Source organism: Marmota marmota, unplaced genomic scaffold, assembly GCF_001458135.2.
Source record: "Marmota marmota marmota unplaced genomic scaffold, marMar, whole genome shotgun sequence".
NCBI classification, from domain to species: Eukaryota; Metazoa; Chordata; class Mammalia; order Rodentia; family Sciuridae; genus Marmota; species Marmota marmota.
Genome location: NW_025999862.1, coordinates 8832177 through 8838770, shown reverse-complemented (window position 1 = coordinate 8838770; position 6594 = coordinate 8832177).

Here is a 6594-nt window from a genome sequence, read left to right as displayed (position 1 = left end):
CTAGCACATAGCTCATATATATTTTTATGTGTGTGTATGTGGTGTTGGGGATTGAACCCAGACACCTGTTCTTAGGCAAGTGCTCTACCAGACTTTTATCCCCAGCCATAATTCATATTTATGTGCCAGAGAAATTATGTTTAACATAACCACATTGTGGATTCATCAGAACTAAGATTCATATTTACAAATTTTACTAATGTTATTCCTATGTTGACCATTTTAAATATCATTACATACTGAGTCCTCAAATATTTTACTAAATGCAATTTATATTATTGAGAAATGAACTATAAGTGTTTTTCTTCAGAAATTAAATAGGATTTCCTTAATTAATGGTATAATAATAAATAATGTAAAGCCTCTTTCTAGATAGCTGTAGAAAGAATTTTAAAACTTACTTATATTTTACTTATATTACTTATATTTTGCTCATATTTTAGCATTGAAAAAAAGTAAAGATACCTATAGGAAGATTTGTGAAATCTGCACTTAGAAATTATAATAGAAGACTGTTACTACAAATACCATATCTAGAAGACAAACTATTATGCTTTAAGATAGGCTCTCTTCTTAATTCTGTGGTTTGGAAAATTCACTCACAAGCTTCTTCAACAAGAATAAGAAAATATAGTCAATTACAGATTATAGAAAGGTGGCTTATTAAAACTATATTGTAGATATCTTCCTCTGCCACCCAACAAATTGTGAGCTCTCTTCTATAACCTCACTTGGTGCTAGACACATTTCTTTTAGACAAATTACTCTCCAGTTTATTTAGTCCATCTTGAAGAGGAGGAAGAGGCAAACAGGAGCTAGAAAGAAAAATGTGGGAGAATAAAAGAAACCTAAGTCAGAGTAATAATTGTAGGTTTCCCTGGTATTAAAAATAGACCATAAACACCAGAAGCTACATGGAGAGAGTAGAAAATTCCCAATTTCCATTCTTTCACATCTGTGTTAGATTTCCATTGCTATGACCAAAACACCTGAGACGATCAACTTAATAAAAGGAAAACATATTTTGGTTCATGGTTTCAAAGGTTTCAGCCTATGATTACTTGGCCCTGTCATTTGGGGTGAATGGCACAGTACATCATGATGAAAACACACAGTAGGAACACACTCTAGAGGAGGCCTGTTTACCTGATGGCACAAAGGAAACAAAAAGAGAGAAAGAGGAAATGTACAGGGTCCCAGTATCCCCTTTCAAGGGCATATCCCTAATGACCTAACTTCCTCCAACTAGGACCCACTTTTCAAAGATAGTGCCATGAGTCTGGGAACCAAGTCCTTAACACATGGATCTTTGGGGGACATTTTATACCCAAACTACATTAACTGAACTCATTGGATAGTACATTCCAAAGGTACAAGTGTATTTTGAAATTACATGCCTTCCAGTTTATTTGTGGCTAGAGAGATGAAGTTAATCTAAACAGATGAAACTAATCAGAAACATTTAGATGTTTTGGGTTAATAGCATAATGTAATATAGTGATTAAGAGGCTGACTTGTGCTAGGCTGTCTGAATTCTAGTCCCAACTCCACCATTTACAAGCTGTGTGACTCTGGACAAATAACTATCTCTCTGGGCCTCAGTTCCCTCATTTGTAAACTCAGAATGATAACAGTTCCTATATGAAAGAGTTGCTGAGAGGATCAAATGAGGGAAGACATGTAACACGCACAGAACAGAGTTGCACTTACAAGAAAGGTCGGTAGCCATTTACTGTTTATTCTTTAAAACCAATGAAATGCTTGCTAATTTTAAAAAAAATCCAATTCCTAATTGTCACATATGGTTGATCAAATCAAGTATGATTTTGTAATGTCTCACACTTCTAGTCAAAACAATTATCTTCATAAAGAAAATCATTTCAGACTACAATAACTATAAAATCTAATGTAAAATACTTAATATTCTATCATATGAGCTTGAGATACAGTTCAGTGGTAGAGCACTTGGCCAACATGCATGAGGCTCTGAGACTGATCCACAGCACTGAAAAATCTATACATTATCAATTAATATAATCTTTAAAATGGAATAATATTAATGGGTCTACTGGATTGTTTCTTTTTATTCATAATAAAGACAATAAAACAATTATGGAAGAAATTTAACTTCCTCCATGAAAACTACTATAATTTAAAATTAATAATGTGCTATTTTCAGTTACAGTTAAAGGATAAAAGATTAAGACAATTCACTAATTTCTATCAAGTATTCACCATAACATACCATAATGTTAACAGTTATGCATGTTGTTGCACAAGTCTAGATCGGGGGTCTCACCTTTGGTACTATGACATTTTGGAACAGACATTTCTTTGTTGGCAGGGAGGATGGAGTTGTTCTCTTTAAATTTCAGGAAATTTAGCAACATTCCTACCACTACCCACTAGATTCCAGCAGCACCACCTCCCACTCCCCATCTTGCCCGCAGGGTTCCATGTGACAACCAAAAATGTCTCCAGACATTGCCAAATGACAGTTCCTCTAAATTATGAGAAAATTTCTTTTAGTTCTGACAAAAAGGGATTATAATAACAACCAGACACATGTACACACTTTATTTTTTGCCATTTTTGTTGAAAATTTCAACAAAAAAGATGGATTACCTTCCCACAATACATCTTAGTATTTTGATTATACTTGCAAATCAGATTGCAGCTGGTATCTATTTTATTTTATACTTATCTGATTCTCCACAAAACTAAAAGGATGTAATTTTTCATTAATGTATTTTTTTAAACCATGATTCATTTTAAATGTCCCTTCTGTATGAGAATCAAAAAAGTTTAGTCATCTTTTTTTAAAACTGGATATATTATGCTGTCAAACATAAGCATAGTACTTAAACAAATGAAGTGCTAATACTTAGCATATGAGATCTTTTAAGCCTAAGATAAGCATTTAATATGAATGATCTCATTTATTCCTAACAATAATCCTAATAATCTTATCTCGGCCTTCTCAGGTGAGAAAACGGAGGCTAAGAAATGATGACATATTAAGTTATTATGATTATTATGTCTAAGTTATAAACATGACTTCATAATTCTAGTAACTGGCAGTGCCAGGATTGGACTGCAAGCCTCCAAAGCCAGAATTTATACTCTGGAACTAGATTTGTTTCCCTATGAATATGCCTAAGAACTACCATTACAAAAACTTAATCAATGGGCCTCTTATCTTTTCCTCATTAAATACTGATTGATTTGATTTTTGTATATTGGCGATCAAATCAAAGGTGTATGCAGACTAGGCAAGTACTCTATCACTGAGCTACACACCCAACTGTGAGCAGTTTTGAATTTAAAACTTTAATTGCACATAATCTTTACAAATAAACAACAGCCCTTATTCCCAATATTTAGTTCTTCCCTCCTAAGAACAAGCAAAACATTTATTTAAATTTCAATACTAGCTTTTGTGGTAGGAAAATTCATAACTAAAAAATAGCTAAGATTTTGTGAAAATATAAGAGTTTGATGAAATCACCAAAAACAACGATGAACTTATTTTCATATTTTCTTAAATTTAAAAAAGTCAAAATACCCATGCCAATTTACAAAATTGATTATAATGGGCATTACATTTAATATCTATTGACCTTTGGTTCTGGGATAATAATGACATATTTCTGACAAAGGTCAAGCTCACCAAAAAAAAAAAAAAAAGAGAGAGAGAGAAAATAAGAAGGAAGGAAACACTGGCATTTCCTCAGTTTTCCTAATCTTAGTACTGTAAGGCCCAGGGGATCCTCAGGACAGAAGGGCAAGCTAGAGATCCTGCTGCACTCCTCTTCCCCTCACTCCCTGGAGGGATAAGTTAGAATTTGGTATAATGGGTTTTAAAAAAAAAGGAAACCAGGAATATATTTACTAAGGGATGATAATAATACTAGCCTCATGATGATTAAGTAATTCTCGTAAAACAACTAGCTCAGCGCCTAGGACATAGTAAGTGTTGAAAAAACGTTGTTTGTTGTTGGTAAAAGAAAATGTTAGTATAAAAACTTTTAAAACAGAGGAATATATCTATGGTTCTTCCTAAAAAACTTTCTATACTTTCTCTCCCTCTGCCCCCCACTCTGTGTGTGTGTGTGTGTGTGTGTGTGTGTTTTCTTTCAAAATCTCCTTGCTGTCAGGTTGTCCTCAAGAGAACATAAGTCTTTCTTACAACCTCCATTTCTTCCTCACAAGAGAAAGTCATATGAAGAAATAACTTCTCCCCTTCAAACCTTTTTTCTTTTTCTGAGCACAGGACTTTTCAGTGTAGAATAATGAACATTAGGATACCTCATCCTAGAAATCAAATTATCACAACAGACAACAAGGTACTAAGAATATATTCACATTTACTCAGATTTCAAGTCAAGAGAACTCTTACTTGGAAAAACATCATTGGACCTGGACCTGGAACATTTTGAAAGCAGGAATGGGAAACCTTTGGCACAATACCTGACACAAAGCAACTTTAAATAAAAGTGCTATTTCAGTGAATTAATGTTTTTCTCTAACCAGCAATTATATCTACCAACTTATTCAAGAAATACTTGCTAAGGTTCTACTATATGACAGGTACTACTGCCTGGTACTAGGATCACAAGCAAAGAACAAAGAGATGGACTAAGCAATGAGAAACCTAAAACAGAATATTAATGACGGCAGCACATGGAAAGACGAAGTAATTCAGGTTTTGGATCAGGGGTTTGATCAGAAAGAATCACAGGTTTGAGGAAGTCTGAAGAATGAATCAAAGTTAGCCATAGAAACAAGTAGAAAGGGGAAGGTAAAGGATTCTAGACAAATGTAAAACCCAGAACATTTCAGAACATGCGGTATTTGAGGAAGTGAGAAAAATTCAGTATAGTATGGCTGAAACTTGGGACAATTAATGGGAGGGGAGGGAATAGTGCTGAAACCCCAGAGTAGTCATGTTAGCATGGACCAATTGAAGATTATGAATTTGAATTTTAGACTAATGGCAAGTAAAACCACTTAAGAACTTTAAGCAGAGAAGTAAAGGAATTAGATTTGCATTTGAAATGATTAACTGGCCTGTAGCATGGAAAGTGAACAGAGGAATAATTAAGAAGCTGTTAAAATAAATCAGACCTTCTATCTCTAATTGCACTTTACAATGGGTATTTTTATTTTTTTTAAAGTTTTTTTAGTTGTAGATGGACACAGAATCTTTATCTATTTTTATGTGGTACTGAGGATTGAACCCAGTGCCTCACACGTGCAAGGTGGGTGCTCTACCAATGAGCTACAGCCCCAGCCCTACAATGGGTATTTTTAAATGATAACATTTCTCCCCTCTAAAAAACGACAAACCCACCCACTCCCTTTAACTGCACATTGCCCTATAGTTACCATTCTATCTCTTAAATTACAGTCACATTTCTTTGTGTTCGAGAGGCCCAAATGGCTCTGACATGTCTGTCACCAATAAGAGGACATTCCCATTGGGTGAGTACACAAGCTGGAAAATATAAAGTGCATCAAGGAGTCAACTGGTGAAGCAAGGTAATGAGGTCAGAACTCTGGAGTCAACCTAAAAAGTCCTTTTATGTCAGGATTTATCCTGCATGCCAATAAAATCTATTGCTATTTTAAAGAAGGGAGTAGCAAATGTGGAATAGTTCAGAAAGGTAAATCCAAGAGAATAAGCAGTTGAGATTAATTAAAGCAGGGGCAAAAAGATCACTTCAGAGATTACTACTGTTATCCATAATGTGATGAAGGATCTGTCAGTTTCCAACCTTGCATGAGAAAAGACAGAAAATTATTATTTACTGTGACATTGTATAAACCAAGCAGGATGCTTGGTTAATTTTATATAACCCACCTTATGTGAAGAGGTAGAAATTAATAATATTCATTATTCCATTTATTCCTCACTTAAAATTTGTGAGAAAGATATATTATTCCAATTTTGCCTACAGAGAGGTAAAAGGAAATGTACATAGCCATACAACATGGACAGGAGAGCTGGGATTCACTCCAGAATGATCTGATCCAAGATTCATACTTTTATAAACTGACATGTTAGGAGTCATGACTTCAAATTTTTAAAAAAGGCAGGGGGTGAGGAGGAGGAGATTGATCCATATTTGGACACATCTGTTTCATGACCTCAGTCCTTCCTTCATAATCACAACATAGAACATGGATGTGAACACCTTGCTTTGATTGACAGCCCTCCTAACATGCCCTGATTTCAAACAAAAGAGTGGAAGGTAGTCCACCAGACCAACAGATCATCTAAGGAGAAAAATGTATTTCTCCCCAGAACCAGGGAAATACATTTTAAAATGTTTTCAAAACAGCAATATCCTAAAGGTACTTATTTTAGATTAAGCCCAATTTGGGGAAATATGGTGCTTTTTCCTTAGATAAAGGAAAAATACAAAATGCACATTAGAGAAAAAAGAATTTCAAAAAGACTATCCTAACAGTTGTATGAAAAACCATTAAAGCCAAACACAGTGGTACATGACTAAAATCCCAGCTACTCAGGAGGCTGAGGCAAGAAGTTCAAGGCCAGCCTGAGAAATTTAGCAAGACCCTGTATTAAAA